Below are 18,110 nucleotides of genomic sequence, written 5' to 3'. Positions count from 1 at the left end.
GCCTCTCTGAGCCTGCTTCTACTTCTAGAAAATTAGATGCTTAGATTTGGCCATCTTGAAAGTGCCATCCAAGTCAACATTCTCTGATTCCATGACTCTGAAGTCTCTTGCATAGGAAGAGCTTTTTTACCCTGTCTTTCCCTGCTGTTCCAAAGGAAGGCACGTTCCTGACTTTGATACTCTGCGTATTTCTTTCCTCATGGCACCTTTGCTATTTCCCTCTCCACTGGCAAATATCCTTTGTCTCCAAAATTCTGCATATGAGCTCCTGAACTTAAGAAAACGTTGCTCAAGTGAGATCACTTGGACACAGGAAGGGGAACATCACACACCGGGGCCTATTGTGGGGAGGGGGGTGGGGGGAGGGATAGCATTAGGAGATATACTTCATGTAAATGACAAGTTAATGGGTGCAGCACACCAACATGGCACATGTATACATATGTAACAAACCCGCACGTTGTACACATGTACCCTAGAACTTAAAGTATAATAATAATAATAATAACAATAAAGAAAATATTGCTCAAATCTACTTTCTCTAACCACCACCCTGTAGCTGTGTCTTCATCTGTCTAATTTATTGAGGCCCATTGGCTCTCTACCTATCACTCAACTGCCTCCTGCCGTATTCCCTCTGTAACGACCTCATATAGCTCTCTCTTCCTAAAGGGGGCAAAGGATAACGAATTTCTCAGCCTACCTAGCAGAGATAGTCTGAATACTTTTGTTTTATTTTATTTTCATTTCTTAAAAGATGGGATCTTGCTCTGTTGCCCAGGCTGAAATGCAGTGATGCAGTCATAGCTCAGTACAGCCTTAAACTCCTGGGTTCAAGTGATCCTCCTGCCTCAGCCTCCTGAGTCGCTGGGATTACAGCTGCATGCCACCACTCCTGTCTAACTTTTAAAAAATATTTTGTAGAGAAGGGATCTCACTGTGTTGCCCAGGGTGGTCTCCAGCTCCTCTTCTCAAGCAATCCTCCTGTCTCAGCCTCCAAAAGCACTAGGATTACAGACATGAAACATTGCACCCTGCCAGTTCTCCCTTTTCAAAGGGAGCAAAAGATAAATAATTCCTTAGCCACAGAGATAGTCTGAGTACTTTTATTTATTTGTATATTTATTTACTTTGAGATGAGTCTCACTCTGTCGCCCAGGCTGGAGAGCAGTGGTATAATCTCGGCTCCCTGCAACCTCCACCTTCCAGGTTCAAGCGATTCTCGTGCCTCAACCTCCCGAGTAGCTGGGACTACAGGTACTCACCACCAAGCCTGGCTAATTTTTATATTTTTAGTAGAGATGAGGTTTCACCATCTTTATCCAGGCTGGTCTTGAACTCCTGAGCTCAACTGATCCAACCACCCTGGCCTCCCACAGTGCTGGGATTATGAATACTTTTAAATTAATAGAAACATAAGGTAATTTTTCTTACTTGCAAATTAATAGGAGCCTAAGAAACTATAAGAAACTAAAAATTTTTTTTCTTTTTTTGAGACAGAGTCTTTGTTCTGGCTCCCAGGCTGGAGTGCAGTGGCACGATCTTGGCTCACTGCAACCTCTGCCTCCCAGGTTCAAGTGATTTTCGTGACTTGGCCTCCTGAGCAGCTGGGATTACAGGCACGTGCCACCACGCCTGGCTAATTTTTGTACCTTTAGTAGAGACGGGGTTTCACCATGTTGGCCAGGCTGGTGTCGAGCTCCTGACCTCAGGTGATTTGCCAGCCTTGGCCTCAGCCTCCTAGAGTGATGGGATTGCAAGCGTGAGCCACTGTGTTCCACTGAAATGAAAAATTTTTTTTTTGTCTTGAGAGATCCAGGGATAGGAAGGGAAGGTATATGGAGGTGTGAAAGATGAAGAGAGAGAAAAACAGGGAAGGGACTGAGGGAAGACACAGGGAGCAGAGACCATTTGAGGCCCCAGGAGGGCCCTGGAGTCCTAAAGTTGGCTTGAAGGAAGCAAGAGAGAAAAAGTCATGGAGAGAAAGAAGGCATTTGTGTGAAGGAACATTGGCCAGATAATGAAAGTCTGAATACCAAGAAGATGAGAAAAGAAGGCCTAGAGTCAGTGTGAAAATTGAAATAAATCGTATTCTCTCAGGCAGCCTAAGAAAGGGAGTCTGCCTGGCTCTTTTGGTGTCTTCAAGCGCAGAAGTGTGATGTAGACTTAGGAATTTTTGCGAGTCTATTTTGATCATGAGAAACCTTGCCCCAGGCGGTGCACTGTGGCTCACGCCTGTAATCCCAACACTTTGAGAGGCCGAGGTGGGTGGATCTCTTTGAGATCAAGAGTTCAAGATCAGCCTGGCCAACATGGCAAAACCCGTCAAAAAAAAAAAAAAAAAAAAAAGAAAAAAGAAAAAGAAAGAGAAAGAATAAGAAACCTTATCCTGGTCCTTCTTTTGTTTGCTTCCTTCCGGGACTGAACTGGTTCTTCCTTTTTTTTGTTGCTTAAATGAGAGCTTTGTTTTATTTGGAAGATGCTATTTTTTATATTTCCTGATTTTATCTCTATTTGTTCTTTTCTTGGGATTAAATAGGTTTAGAATCAGAGGAAACTAGGAAGTGAATGAAAGCAAACAAAAGGAGTTAGCCTTTGAAATGGTTTTCTTATTAGGTCTCCTATGTCATGAAATGGCTCTGTTCAAAAATCACCAAAAAATGCAGTTCTGAAATTTAAATGCCCACCGGTCCTCTGAAAGGCAGCTTGACCTTAGGCTGAATGAGCCACTGAAGTCATTCATGCAAAAGGGATGGAACTGTTGGGTCTCTCAGAGTAGAAGGCCACTGGGTTATGGGATATGCCCGTGGTGGCAAATATTAATCTGATCCAAGAATGTTTGTGGGATTAGGTTGGCTAAAACAAAACAAAAAGCAACCCAAAACCCCCACCAAATCAAGAGCTTTACCCTCATCCTGCCTTACCAGCCAAATCTGCTTTCTTCCAGAATTTTAGTATCTTCTTTCCTTTCCATCAGGTCGCTCAGAAACGTATTCTATTTTCAGTATTCTGCAACTTGGGGTGAAATATTCTCTAGCTCTTTGAGATATTTCAGCATTTTCTTCTTTCTTTAATAATCATTACAGACTGTGTGACTTAGAATTTCCTGCTTTCTTGGAATGATATTAATGATCTATTTATATGCTTACGTTTTGAAACACTGCAACAAAATAGAGCTCTGCTTATCTTTGTTATTGAAAAAAAAAATACATCCTATCTGCTGGCCCCGGAAGCAAGGAAAACTGTTTTCTCTGGGACAGATGTTAAATCCCCCATTTCCTTGGTTAATCACCTCCTGTGCTGAATGCTTGAGAGAGACAGTAACTGTCCCTGTGCTGCAGACTTGGGATTGTTGAAGTGAATGGCCTTGGACAGTCTTGAGATTTAAAAAAACAAAGTTTTTAATTTTTAATTTTTGTGAGTACATAGTAGGTGTATATAGTTACGGAATACAGGAGATGCTTTGAGGCAGGCATGCAATGTAAAATAATCACATCATAGCGAATGGGGTGTCCATCCCCTCAAGCATTTATCCTTTGTGTTGCAGACAATCCAATTACACTCTTTAGGTTATTTTAAAATGCAAAGTTATGTTATTATTGATTATAGTCACCCTGTTGTGCTATCAAATAGTAGGTCTTATTCATTCCTTCTAACTATTTTGTTTTTGGACCCGTTAACCATATACACTTTTCCCCACTCCCCTTCCCAGCTTCGGTAACAATCCTACTACATCCATTAATTCAATTGTTTTGATTTTAAGATCCCACAGCCTTCAGTTTTAAAAGCCTTAGAAAACTGCTTTTCATGGAGAACACTCAAATTGTGTGCCAATAGAAGTTATTTCACATTTCTTTCTGAGAGGCTTCTAGCCTTGATTAACAGTTATAAATAATACGTGTACACACTGAAAATAAGAAAATGAATACATTACTTCCTTGAACAATTATACTGTGTAATATGAGAAATATTTGAAAACTGTGGAAAAGGTAGAGCAGGTTAAGGAATATAACAAAGATCCTTTGGAGGCGAAAGTCTAGAAACCACTACGGAAGATGTGTCTTTGTCTCAGAATTGTCACTGCTGACTGTCAGGTACAGACCTCTCTTACCGAACCTGGATCAGGAACTCCTTCCATCAAAGCTGACTCTGGGCTCTGAATGCTGCTGTTGAATGGCCAGTCTTACCAAGATGAAAAGAAGCCATGAAACCAGAGACAGGGGAACAGACACACAAAATGACAGGAACAGACAGGAACAGACCACAAAATGACAGCTGTGGTTGCTGGAACAGCAATGTCTGTGAGAGTTGCAGTGAGCCAAGAATAGTCTGAATTATTAGGCATTCTTTTCGGATCAGCTGCATCTTTATCTCTAGTCTGGAGATGTGTAGATTCCCTAGCAGCAAACAAAAGAGGTTATCCAACTCTGGCTTGAGAAATGTGGGGGCTGGCCATTAGTCTTGTGGCAGGCAGAATGTTGAGTTGATGTCATCTGACCTGAAATATGGCCAGTTAGGTTTTTACAAATATTTACTGTATTTCTGTTCATTCCTTTTATTTTCTTTCTCTTTCTCTTTTTTCTTTCTTTCTCTCTTTCTCTTTCTTTCTCTCTCCTTCCTTCCTTCCTTCCTTCCTTCCTTCCTTCCTTCCTTCCCCTCATCTCCGCTCTCTTTCTTTCTTCTTCTTCTTTTCTTTTTTTTGAGATGGGGTCTTACTTGTTGCCCAGGCTGAAGTGCACTTTTCAGAGAAAAGAAAGAAAAGCAGATGAATCATTTAAGTTAGAAAGCATGGAAATAAAATGAGAAACGTCTGTTTGCTAGTTCAAATGCATAAAATCTACCATTTCCTGTGGCTTTGAATTCACAGCCGAGCTACCATATTTGCTTTGCTTTAGAACTACATTTTCTAAGGGATCCAAATTAGGAAGTGGTCGCTGGAAGACAAACAAACATGAACCGCTACTTTATAAACACCACTCTTCATGAAGTCACCAGGAAACAATGATGCGTTCATTTAAGGCATTCTTTGCATTAGACAAAAAGTCTGAATTTCCTTCATGACCCTTACCATATTAAAAAAATCAGAATCAGAACATACCTTAAGTCAGCTCTGCACATTTAGGTGAGTTTGGATTTTCCTGGCCCACAGGGTTCAATCAAATACCTGAACAAGAGTACATTAACCCTCACAACCACCACAGGAGCCCGATTGTGATCCACAGAGGTTAGTAAAAGGGCACAGGCTACTCTGGGTAAATTAGTCCTCCAGGTTCCATAGAGACAAAACCAGAGGCGGAATGCAATTTCATAGAAGCCAAGTTTAAAATCGTGCTTCACTCTTCACTATTTGCAGTGGGGTGAGGGGTCAGGTTCATTGGCCGTGCTGTATGACCCAGGTCTAGGTAAATGGCATCCTCTAAACTACTTGCTATGGTGTACATATGTTCCCCAAAAATCATGTGCTGGAGACTGAATACCTAACACAACAGTGTTGGGAGGTGGGGCCTAATGGGAGCTGGATTAATGCCAATTATAAGAGCTTGAGGCTGGGTTCCGTGGTTCACGCCTTTAATCCCAGCACTTTGGGAAGCTGGGGAGGGAGGACTGATTGAGCTCAGGAGTTCAAGACCAGCCTGGGCAACATAGTGAGACCTCATCTCTACTAAAAATAAAAAATATTAGCCGGGCATGGTGGTGTGCCCCTGTAATCCCAGCTACTCAGGGGTCTGAGGTGGTAGGATTGCTTAAGCTGTAATCATGCCACTGTACTCAAACTTGGGCAACAAAGTGAGACCCTCTATCTCAAAATAAATAAATAAATATATAAATAAAAATGGCTTAAAGCTGCACATTTGCTCTTTTGCTCTCCCTTGCCCTCTCTTTGCCCTTCCACTATGGGATGACGCAGTAAGAGGACCCTCACTAGGCTGGGCATGGTGGTTCATGCCTGTAATCCCAGCACTTAGGGAGGCTGAGGTAGGAGGATCGCTTGAGCCCAGGAGTTTGAGACCAGCCTGGACAATATGGTGAAACCATGTCTCTACCAGAAACAATCAAAAAGTTAGCCAGGTGTGGTGGCACATGCCTGTAGTCCCAACTACTTGGGAGGCTGAGGGGGGAGGATTGCTTGAGCCTGGGAAGTGAAGGCTTCAGTGAGCCATGAGCGTGCCACTGTACGCTAGCGTGGGTGACAGAATGAAACCATGTCCCCAAATCAAACAAACAAATAAACAACCAGATGCAACTCCTTGATCTTGGACTTCTCAGCCTTTAAAACCATGAGCCAAACAAATATCTGTTCATTATAAATTGCCCAGTCTGTGACATTCTGTTAGAGCAGCATTATATGCACAAAGACACGATACAAAGACTCCTGAATGAGGAACTCTGCACAGAGCCGCTGTTACAGAGGGTTTATGTGCTCAGACAGTCTCCTCTGAAAAAAGAGTCAATCTGAAGTGCAGCTTAAAATCATTTTTTCTATTTCACAAATGTCTTGGAACACAGACACCTAAAGGAACACTGGCTGTTTGAAAAGGTCTGGACTTCCCACGTGACATTTCCTCAAAGATTTTTGGAATTCTTCTTTCAGTAATATCTCGAGAGAATTTATGAATTACACATAAATCAGCCTTAATCACATCTCTCTTGGGACTCAAATGTTATTTCCTGGCTTATTCATTCACTAGCTGTTTCTGACAAGAAAATCTATCCTAAAAGAGGCAAAAATCTGCTACCAATGAGCATATTCATTGGAAGGCACCTCTCTTTCTGAGCTCAGTTACCAAGGAGTTCAAACCATTCTCAGTGACGAACACATTGCTAGAATAAATGTAGATCTGTTTTCCATATTTGAAGGTGTTCACTACTTTTCTGGAGGCATATGTTTTGTTTTGTTTATTTAGAAACAAGGTCTTGCTCTGTTGCCCAGGCTGTGGTACAGTGGCATATTCACAGCTCACTGCAGCCTCAAATTCTGGCTTAAGGGATCCTCCTGCCTCAGCCTCCCGAGTAGCTAGGACTACAGGCATGCACCATGACATCTAGCTAATTTTTTAAAATTTTTTGTAGAGATAGGGTCTTGCTATATTGCCCAGGCTGGTCTTGAACTCCTGGTCTCAAGTGATCCTCCTGTCTTGGCCTCCCAAACTGCTGAGATTACAGGTGTGAGCCATCATATGCCTGGCTTCTACTTTAAATAATTATACCATCTTGTAAGATCAGTGACATATAGGCTTGGTTCATATATGGAGTCATCCTTGTCACAAAAAAACAATTCGGAAGTGCTCACCTTAAAACAACGTAGTCTCGAGCAGGATGAGGTGCCATACTGTTTTGGACATACTGGTAAATTTCAGTTTGGCAGTATGTCCAGAATTTCAATCACTTTTGAATCCAACAGGTCTATATCCCAGAGGTGCTGTTCTTTAAGTAGGCGCTTTAAGATTTCCTCTGGCACAGTAGGGACTTCAATGGTTGACCTCCAAAGCCTCAGAGGGGGTCCTTCGCTCACCTGGAAAGAGGATATATTTTTCAGTGCCAAGGCAATCCATACACACCTAGTTTTTGAAGTCAAATTGTTAAACTAACAATTTTAGTCACATATAATCAATGTTAATTGATTATATAAATCATATAAACAATATAATCCATATATAAATATTGGGGGTTAATAAATCTATGACTTAAATAGGCTGCTATTCCTAGGCTTTAAGAGCAAGCCAGAAAGTGAACAAAAGCTGTTGTCAACTCTGGTCAAAATTATGACATTTGGGCTGGGTGCTGTGGCTCATTTCTGTAATCCCAGCACTTTGGGAGGCTGAGGCAGGTGGATCATCTGAGGTCAGGAGTTCAAGACCAGCCTGGCCAACATGGTGTAACCCTGTCTCTACTATAAATACAAAAATTAGCCAGGCGTGGTGGCAGGCACCTGTAAGTCCAAGTACTCAGGAGGCTGAGGAAGGAGAATCACTTGAACCTAGGAGGTGGATTTTGCAGTGAGCCGAGATCACACCACTGCACTCCAGCCTGGGTGATAAGAATCACTCCATCTCAAAAAAAAAAAAAAAGATGACATTTGTTTTGTTTTTCTGGGACCTGTATCAGGGTGCATGCAATAAAGAAATATCAGTCACTGGCCGGGCGTGGTGGCTCACGCCTATAATCCCAGCACTTTGGGAGGCCAAGGTGGGCAGATCACAAGGTCAGGAGTTCCAGACCAGCCTGGCCAATATGGTGAAACCCCATCTTTTCTACTAAAAATACAAAAATAGCCAGGCATGGTGGCAGGCGCCTGTAGTCCCAGCTACTTGGGAGGCTGAGGCAGAAGAATTGCTTGAACCCGGGAGGCAGAGGTTGCAGTGAGCCAATATGGTGCCACTGCACTCCAGCCTGGGCAACACAGCGAGACTCCATCTCAAAAAAAAAAAAATCATTTGCACTCATTTCCAAAGCCTGCAAGGCCACCCAGCCTACTCCCATTGTGTATTTATTTTCAAGACGGTACAGGCGGCATCAACATATACCTCCGACGGACCTATCCTGCTGAGCCTTACAAGATGCCTCTGCCCTCAAGAGGTTTACTAGTCCTAACTGGAATTAATTTCCCCCTAAGGATCTCTGCTCATTAAAGGGCCAAGAGAACACTAACTAAGAACAGAGAAGAGTGCAAAGGGTTTCTGACCAAATTAGGGAAAAATCAAAGCGTGTCATAGGATGTTCCACAGCTCAATGCCATTAGCAAAACTCTAGGGAAGTCTAGTGTGATTCTGTAGAGCCAAAGGACTTCATTAGAAATAGTTGAAATCCTCTCCCAAGTGTTACACAGGATGAAAATTACTCTTCCTTTGCCCGGTTTCCACTCTCACCAGGGGCATCTGACTCACCCGGGTGCCCAGCTCTACAAGGCAGGGTGTGGGCTACAGATCCCCAGAGAGATTAGTTGGCAAAAGCATGTTATCTCTGATGGACCCAAGCCTCAACACCTGGACTCAACTAGCTGACAACAGGGTGAAGCCTTACCTTCTTATAGGACAGCTCAGCCTGCTTCGAAGTGGAGTAGCTGACCCAGTCTTTAAACTTCTCTTTGACTTCTTCAACAGGCCATCCACACAGTCCTGGAGGAAGTGTTGGTAGTCAGCTGAGTCATCATTACCCAGGTGCCCGAGTGCCTCCAGAGTGAGGGGCTTCAGCTCTTGTTCAGTATAGGAATTACGACATCAGCTCATTTCCTCAGGAACCTGTGCGGAACATGACAGACAGAAAGGAGGTGAGTCTGCCTGTACTCAGTCTCAATGCCCATCAGTGGAAAAGGCTGGGCAGGAACAGTGGCCTGGTCCTTAAAGCAGTGCAGGCATCTTTCCGCCAGAGGTGGGCTATAATGCTGACCTCACGTGGTACCATGAAGATATGAACAGATCACCTCCATAAATGCATCTGAAATCTTATTCCCATGTAAGGTCTTCTTTGGAAAGTTAGAGTAGGGGGAGTGAATTACATTGATCAAAGCAGGTTTCTCAAATACAGAAGTGGATACAGAAGTTCAATTCCAGATAATTTGTTGCCTTTTTTTTTTTTTTTTTTTTTTTTTTTTGAGGCAGAGTCTCATTCTGTTACCCAGCCTGGAGTGCAATGGCAGAATCTTGGCTCATTGCAACCTCCACCTCCCTGGGCTCAGGTGATCCTCCCATCTCAGCCTCCCAAGTAGCTGAGACCACAGGTGCACACCAACATGCCCAGCTCATTTTTAAATTTTTTTTTGTAGAGGTGAGGTCTCATCATGTTGCCTAGGTTGGTCTTGAACTCCTGAGCTCACGTGATCCACCCGCCTCAGTCTCCCAAAGTGTTAGAATTACAGGCATGAGCCACAGTGCCCGGCTGCTTTTCCTTTCTAAGTAAAGGGACAATTTTATTAAACATGATTAACTCTAGCTGATACATTATAATATATGTAAATAAGACATTCTTGGCTATTTATATCATCTCCAGCTGTGGAAAAGGCCTTCAGGTAAGACATGAACAAGTATCAAGCCTAAGACTTTGTACCTATTCACATTATCCTTAATAAAGGAGCCAACCTTCTCAATTCCTTACCTGGAAAAGCTTCTTGCACTCGGCGATCATATGGGCCAGCCCTTGAGTGGCAGCTAGGTTTTCATTCAAATCTTTCTGATCTGGTTTGCCCAAACTTTGCTTTCTTTGCATTACCCTAGATAGAAGAAATACAGGAGGGGAACAGTTCAAATATTTATATATTTTTCATCCAAGTATTATTCAAGGAAACCCAAAGAAAAGAGAAAAAAAAATTTTCACTGGAACCTGTTTATTGTTAGGTGGATTAAGAGCGTTTTTACTTTGCTCACCAGAGTATCTCAGAGTTTTGTCAACAACACACAAAAAACATTAAAGAGATATGCTTTTGATGAAATCAGGGTGATTAAAACTATTTTATTAAATAGGTTACTACTGGGACCAGGGCAGCTTGGAGGGGCTGTGTTTGCACGGTGGGGGAGCAGCTTCTGAGAAGTGTGGGAAAGGAGTCCCTGGGAGTTGGAGCAAACGGTGTCACTGTCTTTACCTGCCTGAATACACAGGCCCCCTCCCACAGGTGAGGGCTAAGTCCATTGTTTCCTTGAGCTTTTGTCTTCATCTTATTTGATCGCTCTCCTCTACTTATCTCTAGTTCTGTATCCCATTGGAGTTGGATTCCCTCAGTCAACTTTAAGAACTATTTAAATGTGGCCGGGCACGGTGGCTCATGCCATAATCCCAGCACTTTGGGAGGCTGAGGCAGGTGGATCATGAGGTCAGGAGCTCAAGACCAGCCTGGCCAACATGGTGAAACTCCATCTCTACTAAAAATACAAAAATTAGCCTGGCATGGTCGCGCATGCCTGTAGTGCCGGCTACTCAGGAGGCTGAGGCAGGAGAATGGCTTGAACTTGGGAGGCAGAGGTTGCAGTGAGCTGAGATTGTGCCACTGCACTCCAGCCTGGGTGACAGAGTGAGACTCTGTCTCAAAAAGAACTATTTAAACATACATTTAAACATTGTACAATTTTCAGAAGCAATCTAACCTTCACTAGCATAACTAGGCCCCAGGCCTCTAGCTAAGAAATACTTTTCAAGCTCCTTTAGAGCTGAGGAAAAGGATCAGTTGGATGGATTTAGTCTGTGGGGGTTAAGTCCGGTGAGACTATTTTCTCATGGACACCAATACACCAGTCTCAGGTATGTCTTTATTAGCAGTGTGAGAATGGACTAATACAGCAGTCTTTCTTCCTTGTTTCAGGAAAGACTCCCATAAAACCACAAATACAGAGAGTCCTAGAAGAATGCAGGCTGCCCCCTCTGTGTACGTACCTCCCATGCAGCCCGTAACTGGGAGAGGAATTCTCTCTCTTCAGGGTGTTGAGAGGGAAGAGGGAAGGCGCTAAGCACATGGCCAGGTTGGTTGGGGTCATCTGGTTTTCTCTTATGGCTGCTGTGACATCGCTCAAGAAATAAAGCAGGGTCTACAGAACCTCCCGGTTCTTGTCAGGCAGCAGCATGATGGCAGCCTTGATGGCCTGCAGGCGCTGGTCCTTGGGCACATCTGCACGACACCAGCACTTTCCCCATCAGCTTGGTGAATTTGCATGGATACTGCAAGGAAATGTCCCAAAGCAAATATCGGCATCAAATACCTCAGCCCAGTACTGAACAAGCACTTGTAGAAAGTGTACTAGAGGTTAATATGGTAAAAGTTATGAATTGCCACTGTCATCACTACCCTCAAGTATTTCCTGCCTCGTGAAGGAGTGAAAAAAATTTTAAACACCCACGATACCCAAACACTCTTAAATCCACCTCAGAGTTCAGCTCTAGAGGATGCCTGTTCTTTTAGTTTACAGAACAGTTTTTTCTTTCCAAAGCATGAGAAAAAAAAAATCCCTAATTTACCAATCTCAGTTATTGAAAACACTATACACTTTTGTTTAGTGTCGATGAAAAATCTTATCTGAAATATGTACAAGAACGTAAGAACGGAGATCTCTCAGCCTTGAGTACAAAATGTTCAGTATCTCTGGAGATTTTCATGAGTTTAACTGATTTCTTCATCCTTGAAATGGGAAAAGTAAGCTGCTAAAATATTCAGTTCTGAACTGAATTGAACTGAAAATGTTCAGTTTAATTAATAAATAGAATACATTGAATTAGTAATATCTTAAGTTTTAGAAAGCATGCTTGAGAGGCTGTTATAAAAATGCATATGAATATGCAAATACATAAAAATGCAAATAAACCCATAAACAATCTACATGTAGAAAATGCTGATCCCAATCTTCAGGTCTCCTTGAATAGACAACTCTTTATAAGAGCATGTGGTGGAAAAATCAAGTCACTCAAATGTAGCTCCATAGGACAAACTGATTAAACAGCTCCATGGTTACAACACATAACAAATACCTTGGCAAGGAAAATGTGACCTGTGTTTTTATAAAATATGAAAGGATGAAACAACTAATGAAATAATCTAGACCAGCTCCATTTCTTATAAAATAAAGTCCACTGTGCCAGTCCTAGAGACAATTTGAGCGCTAAGAGAGGCTGCTTTTAAATTACATTGCTGTAATACCACACTGAGCCAAGAAAAACACAAAGCTGTAAAAGCCATAATCCTGATCTTGATCATTAATTTAGACAACTGTTTTCTTTAAGCTTTACATAAAAGTAAGAAGGGCATGGGTATTGTTTTCCCAAGTATTTCTGGCAGCAACTGAGATGAATAACATAAAAAGATTATTTATTCATTTTACAGCAAGATAAAACACACAGACACCTGTGAAATTTTAAATCCAACAGCCCAGCAAGAGGGATGTGAAGCAACTGAAATTTCTGTAGACAAGGTGGAGAGAGAAAGAGATCCTGGTACCTGATCTTTATCTGAGCGCTCAGATAACACTGTTCTAGAAACGAATGAAAGCCTAACTTGGATCTGCTGGTAAAAACGTACAATTGCATCAGTCATTAGAGACTGGGAAATTTATTTTTGCATCATTCAGTAACTATACAGAAAACTGTTCCACAAACAAGGAGGCAAGGAAGAAAGTGATGACGTGGGTTTCCAAGAGGTCACCATGCAGACCCTCTTGTCAAAAGAACGCTATCAAGGCCAGGTGCTGTGGCTCACATCTGTAATCCTAGCACTTTGGGAGGCCGAGGTGGGAGGATCACTTGAGGTCAGGAGTTCGAGACCTTCCTGGCCCACATGGTGAAACCCTGTCTCTACTAAAAATACAAAAATTAGCCAGATGTGGTGGCACCCTCCTATAGTCCCAGCTACTTGGGAGGCTGAGGTGGGAGAATTGCTTGAACCTGGGAGGCAGAGGTTGCAGTGAGCTGAGGTCACGCACTGTACTCCAGCCTGGGTGACAGAGCCAGACTCCATCTCAAAAAAAAAAAAAGAATGCTATCAAGGAAGCTACAAGCTTCAGTGGGTCCTATTTTTCCCCAATGCCAACAATCAAGATCAAAGGATACTCACATTGGTAGATCTGTAGAAAGGTTTCTGAGAGTTTGTTCGTCATTAGTGGCTTAGGAAGATCTCAAAAATACTGCTTCAGCATGTCTGCCACATCAGAAGCAGACTGTCCTTCATAGTTGACACAGTCTACGGCACCTTCATTCATCTGGTGCAGAGCCTGAATCCAGGACTTGACCCCCGATTTTCTGAAGGGCCCAACCTGTCGGAAGAGCAACACTAAGTGTAGGGTACATTCACATGGATGCAGTGTTCACACCACACAACTAGAAGAAGCTGCATGTAATCCAAGCTCCCCTGAGTGCACGGACCCGCAGGCAGCACTCTCACCTGACCAAATAATGGTTCTGGAGGTATCGCATGGCCTGCTGGATGCTCTGAGGCAACGGCTGCCCTGTGCGCTGCACATTGACCATCATTGGGACCCTGAACACACTCCGGTCCTTGCAGTCTGGAACCTTGATCCTCTTCATGAACTTGGGCACGGCCCTGTTAAAGAACACAGAGATGGTGGTGTCGGGGGAGACATGTTAGCTTGTCTGTCTACACTTGTCCACTTCTGCAGGTAAACCCTGTGGGCTCCAGATCTGTGCTAATATGGTGGCTACTTAAATTTAAATTAAAATGACAAGTTCAGTGCCCCACTGGCTCTGGCCACACTTCAGGTGCTACTTCGCCTTTTGTGCACAGTACCTACTGTATTGGCTTGTGCAGATAAAGAACGTTCCTATCATCCAGACAGTTCTCCCGGACAGTGCTGTTCTAGATCTTCTAAGAGCTGGGGTTGTGAGGTCCAGTCTCATTTCCTCAGTTGGGAGTGTCCTTCCACCTTGACCCTGGAGAATTGGGGTCTACAGTCTTAAGGAAGCTGATGGATTTCCTTATAGAATGGCAGTATAGGAAGGAACAAGCAGAAAACAACGTATAATACCCTAATTAGGTGCTTCCGATAGAGTGTGAAAAACAAGGTCTCTTTTGTCTTGACAAAAGGATAACAATCACTTCTGAGTTCTTGATGAGATCCAAAGCATTTAGGGTCAAAAGATGCAGGTAATACATGATGGGAAAACAGCAATGAGAGCCTAACACAATGGGAGCCAACTCCAGAGCTCAACAGTGAATGACCTGAAGTCAAAATAAATTCTCCTGCTGATGACCCGCAGAACATTACATTTTTAGGTTTCTAAAGGAAGATGGAAAAGGAACAATGGGGGTTTTGTGAGCCGACCCCAGGCTCCCCGGTGTCCTGAAACCAGGTCCACCCCAGCAGTATACGCAACAGCAGGAAACCCATGTCATGCATTTCAGGCTGTCAAGCAGAAATTCCAGCTCTCCAAATGACCTCTCTGAACAGGACCCGAAAGGGCAAGGCCAAACAGGAAAAGAACCTTGTGTAGGATTCCTACCTGCTCCACAGATCCCATCATGTGAGGCTTTTACAGTTAGTTTTGAGTCACTAGAAATGCTGACCAGAACTCAAGAAGTATTACGGACTTTCAGATTCTTGAGGGTTTGGTGGGATGGGGGTAAGCAACTCAGAAATGACAATCTAAAATATGCAGTTTTAAATAGCCAGCAGGGAAAATACTACTCTAAGCACAGAGGAACTCCAGAAAAGACAGACCGCTTTGCTTTTTGAATGCTCACCAGCAGCCACGGCATGTTACTGTTTATAGCTCCAGGAAAGGTAAAACGAAAGAGCAGAGTTAAGTTTGTATTTCCATACAGTTAAGTATATGGTATCACGGCTATAAGTGTGCATAATACTCGCTTTGTCGGGGGAGAAAAGCCTGATGGCGGAATGTGAAAAGAACACGTTACGATCCCCACCGAGAATCTGAAGCATGTGAGGATAAACCGGTCAATACTTATTTCTGTCATTCAGAACAAACAACTTCTGTATTTAGCAGAGCTCACATAATAACAACCTTTGAACAGGAGGTGCTTTGATGCTGAAGTTAAACCCAATATGAGTCCTAAGGAGAGGAGGAGCTGAAGACAAAACAGTTTCCTTACTTTGCCGACTTTCTCAAGTAACTTGGGTTTGCTACAGTGTGCTACTAATAAAATGGGTGGCTTCTCCATTTTTATCAAATACAGTAGTTGTGCAACTGGATAATAAACACTCAGATTACTGAAAAGACTTAAGGATTCCCAGCCGACACTGAAAAATGCACTAAGATGTCAATCAAGAAACATTTATCTGCTTTGCACTGATAGCAGAAAAATTAAGATGTACCCAGATTAGGTGATATCCATGACCCATCTAGCCTTACAGCCTACCCCTCACATTCTATATACTAAGGAGTTATATTTTTCAAAGTAATTATCAACAATTTGTACAATGCATTTTATCTCTACATTTGAGTCTATAATATGTTAGAGTAGTGAATTCCTTAAAATAATTATTCACTGTTTGAGAGTCTTTGCTAGAAAAAAAGTAACCTGAATTCTTTAGCACAGGTAGATTTTTTAATGATGCTACAAATATTTGCATTGCATCCAAAATGATTCTTCTTTTATTTTTTTTTTTTTCCCATGCCTCAGCTTCCTGAGTAGATAGGATTACAGGTGCGTGCCACCACGCCCAGCTAATTTTTGTATTTTTAGTAGAGATGGGGTTTCTCCATGTTGGCCAGGCTGGTCTCAAACTTCTGGCCTCATGTGATGCACCTGCCTCAGAATCCCAAAATGCTGGTATTATAGGCATGAGCCACCACACCTGGCCCAAAATGATTTCTACAAAAAGGCATGAATAGGGTTATAAGACCAGGTACTGTAAATCAAGAATTTCAAAGATGGTCTCATTAAATCTTAATGTTTTTCTTTTCTTCCATCCAAAAATATGATCTGATACTGTGCATATATTTACTTATGGTGGATTATTCCTAATATTGGGAAGGAGGTGCCTATACCACGTGATGCAAGAGTAATGCATTCTCTCCCCCATCAACTGGCAATCTGTCACTCAGAGAGCTGAAAACTCAATCAACCAACCCACGCTGATAATTTCCTAAGACTCCACTGGCTTCAACAATATCAAATGTGGCCTCAAGAATATAGAGAGTGGCTGGTGTGGTGGCTCACACCTGTAATTCCAGCAACTTGGGAGGCCAAGGCTGGTGGATCTCTTGAGCCCAGGAATTTGAGACCAGCCTAGTTAACATGGTGAAACCACATCTCTACAAAACGGAAGAAAACAAAACAAAACAAAAACTAGCCAGGTGTGGTAGAGAGCGACTGTAGTACCACCTACTTGGGAGTCCAGCCACTCTGGAGCCTGAGGTGGGAGAATCGCTTGAGCCCAGGAGGTCGAGGCGGCAGTGAGCTAAACCTGTACCACTGCACTGCACTCCAGCCTAGGTGACAGAGCAAGACCCTGTCTCAAAAAAAAAAAAAAAAAATGCAGAGAGAGTGATTAGTGTCATAGTTTTACTGTAGGGACAACCTCAAGGAGCTGACCAAAAATATCTTTCTTTTTTTTTTTTTGAGACAGAGTCTTGCTCTGTTGCTCAGGCTGGAGTGCAGTGGCGTGATCTCGGCTCACTGCAAGCTCCGCCTCCCGGGTTCATGCCATTCTCCTGCCTCAGCCTCCCAAGTAGCTGGGACTACAGGCACTCGCCACCACGCCCAGCTGAGTTTTTGTATTTTTGGTAGAGACGGGGTTTCACCATGTTAGCCAGGATGGTCTCGATATCCTGACCTCATGATCTGCCCGCCTCAGCCTCCCAAAGTGCTGGGATTACAGGCGTGAGCCACCTCACCTGGCCCCAAAAATATCTTTCAAGGACAGTTGACTGATTGTTTAAACTCTTACCAGCTAAAACCATGCTTGTTAGAAGGTGTGTATTTCTCCAGCAGGGCTGTTAGCTTTAGGAGTGAGTATTTCTGCAGCAGGTTCATCTGGGCCACAGACTGGTAGTTAATCTGTAGTGATACAGAGTTGAGGCTTGGCCGATGTAAGCTCTGGAAACTGTGCCAACTCAGTCGGTGCCTGCGAGAGAAATGGAGAGAAAAGTGAGTGTGAAGGCTTTTTATTTGATTTTATTTATTTGATTTTTCTTGCTCTGTTACCCAGGCAGTGGTGCCATCAGAGCTCACTGCAGCCTTGAACTCCTGGGCTCGAGTGATCCTCTGGCCTCAGCCTCCTGAGTAGCCAGGACTACAGGCCTGTGCCACCATGTCTGGCTCATTTTTAAATTTTTTGTAGAGACGGAGTCTACCTATGTTGTCCAGCCTAGTCTCAAACTCTTGGCCTCAAGTGATCCTCCCACCTCGGCCTCCCAAAGTATTGGATTACAGTGAGCCACTGTGCCTGGCCCAAAGGCTTTTTAATAGGTAGAAGCAACATTAGCAATGGGCTGCTTGCTGGCATCTTGTCTTAGGAACTGAGAGGACTTGATTTCTATTCCATGCTTTAATCCCCATTATGGGAAAATATACACAATATAAAGTGTATCGTTTTCACCATTTTTAAGTGTGCAGTTGAGCGGCACCAAGTTCATTCTCATTGTGTGACCATCTCTACCAACCATCTCCAGAACTTTTTTCATCTTCCCCAACCAGAACTCCATACCCATTCAATCAT

At 43.1% G+C, this 18,110-nt stretch overlaps 1 pseudogene; it reads right to left on the bottom strand.

Annotated features, from left to right (window-relative positions):
* Nucleotides 1–3,377: 3,377 nt before the first annotated feature.
* Nucleotides 3,378–18,110, bottom strand: part of LOC135971518 (rho GTPase-activating protein 7-like) — a 66,565-nt pseudogene continuing 51,832 nt past the window's right edge.

This window comes from Macaca fascicularis, chromosome 6 (genome assembly GCF_037993035.2).
Source record: "Macaca fascicularis isolate 582-1 chromosome 6, T2T-MFA8v1.1".
Lineage (NCBI taxonomy): Eukaryota > Metazoa > Chordata > Mammalia > Primates > Cercopithecidae > Macaca > Macaca fascicularis.
This window is presented reverse-complemented; position numbering and strand designations above follow the sequence as displayed.